This window comes from Cyprinodon variegatus, unplaced genomic scaffold (assembly GCF_000732505.1).
Source record: "Cyprinodon variegatus isolate N-32 unplaced genomic scaffold, C_variegatus-1.0 Scaffold1218, whole genome shotgun sequence".
NCBI lineage: Eukaryota > Metazoa > Chordata > Actinopteri > Cyprinodontiformes > Cyprinodontidae > Cyprinodon > Cyprinodon variegatus.
In genome coordinates this window covers 144,949-146,892 of record NW_015151671.1, presented here as the reverse complement: position 1 = coordinate 146,892, position 1,944 = coordinate 144,949, and the positions used below count along the sequence as shown (strand labels likewise).

The window sequence follows — 1,944 nt, the reverse complement described above, 5'->3', positions numbered from 1 at the left end:
CTATTCCTTAAGCAATTAGTTGTTAGTTGCTGCTTTACTGTAAATTGTCCATCAGAGGACATAGCGCAACAGTATTGTACAAATAGTTGAATCATTTAAGAACTTAAGAACTATTTGGCGAAATGATTTGGGGCGTACTGTAAGTAAGGAGGAATGGGATAAAGCATTATAAGATCGTTGGATATTTATTCAGTATAAATAGAGAAACTTCAAAGAATGGGGATTATTACAAACAATAACTGCTGGAAATGTCAGTCAGCCATGTTTATACATGCTGTCTGGGAACGCAATAAGATCTAACCTGTTTGGGTTCAGGTGTATCATGGACTGGCATGACCAAAGCCAGCGACGTTACGTTTGATTGGAGATAATCTGCGATTCTGGGAGTAAATAAATCTGATCACTAAAGTCGGTTCATTTCAGCAGCAAGGAGCCGTCTCCTCCTGAGTTTAAAAGATGGAAAGAAAAGATATTTAAAATAGTGTCATATTAAAAAATATGTTGTCCAGAATAATCTATAATAATTTTAACAGATAAATTCTAAATACAACTGGGATAAAATGTCTGTTTTCTTTTTTTCCTTTTTTTTATTTTGTCTTTTTATTTTGTAAATCTTTTGTACAGACGTTTTTTTAAATCCGTTATAGGCCCATGAAAAATGTAAGGTTGTAATTTATATTACTGCCGCAGTTAAAGTTTGTCTTAAAAGTTGTAAAATCAAATCAAACCTTGAATTAATTAAAAAAAGTAAGAAATGTCCTTTTTCCTGGAACTGCTCCCCTTCAGATCTTTTCTTCTGATGATGAAGACTACCAAACCTGCTCTTCCTCACTGCGCTCCCTTTTTCTAGATATTGCATTCTAGATATTGGTTTTCTGATCCTGAGTTCCTGCTGTATGTGTAGGGCGGGTGTTTGACCTTTGACCTGTGACATGTGGCGTCCAGCAGCCGTCCTTGTCGGAGGTGTCCGGCTTGCTAGTTGTTGTTCCAGCGGCTCGTGTCGGATTACGGAGACGTTCCTCAGCGTCTGAAAACAATCGCTCCATTCCAGCCGACACTCGATCTGCCTGCAGTCACGTCAGCTGCACTCTGAGCCGCCACACGGCCAGAGGTCAGAGGTCAGAGTCTAAACATGGAGCAAACATTCTGCCATCTATTAACTGGGATGGATTCTGACATCTTTAGACAGACTGAGAGACTGAGCGCTAACAGAACCCATCAGCTTCTAGGAGCTTTTATCTCACCAGACTCTGATCCTCCAGGCTGAATGTTCTGGTTCTGCTGATTGAAACCGGTTGAAATGTTCCCTGATCTCCAGCAGAATATCCTGGACATTTTATTCTGAAAGGGTTTTTTTCTGCTTCCTGTTTTCTGATTGGTCTCCGTCTTCCTGCAGGAAGTAACTGCAGCTGCAACGTGACCAACAGCCGCTGTGATGAGTTTGGAGTCTGTAGGTAAGGCATCATCACATCTGCTGTCATGGTTCTGGTTCTGCTTAAGTTTTCACAGTTTTTTTCATTTTCTGTTATTCTTTTTATTGTATTTGAGTTCTTAGGTATGTCTTGTTTGCTCTCTGCTGCCCTCTTGTGTCAGCCTCCTTTCCCCAAACTCCCTTCTAGACTCCTCTGCCCACACCTGCTCTCAATCTGCTGATTAGCCCGGCCTTTGTTTCTGTCTCCCATATATACACCTCCAGTCACTGTTTGCTGGATCATCTTCATTTCTTTGCCCTTCTGATTATTCCTGGTTCTCAGTATTTTGTAGATTTATGGTTTTGGATATTTGCTTCAGTTGTATTAAATCTGCAAGAAAACATCTTCAGTCTCTGCATCTCAACCCTCCCCTCTGCTGCTCTTTGTGGAATGGAAATGTTTATTTACTGTCTAAAAGCTGCACTAAACAAAATTTCGTTGTACACTGGAAAAAATCAAAATCTAGATAAGT

At 40.2% G+C, this 1,944-nt stretch overlaps 1 protein-coding gene across 1 annotated transcript in view; it reads left to right on the top strand.

Moving 5' to 3' along the window:
* Positions 1 to 1,338: 1,338 nt before the first annotated feature.
* dlk2 (delta-like 2 homolog (Drosophila)) overlaps positions 1,339 to 1,944 on the top strand; it is a 6,616-nt gene continuing 6,010 nt past the window's right edge. The window contains exon 1 of the mRNA XM_015401434.1: positions 1,339 to 1,454. The gene's annotated coding sequence lies outside the window, so the exon portion shown is untranslated. The remainder of the gene's footprint in view (positions 1,455 to 1,944) is intronic.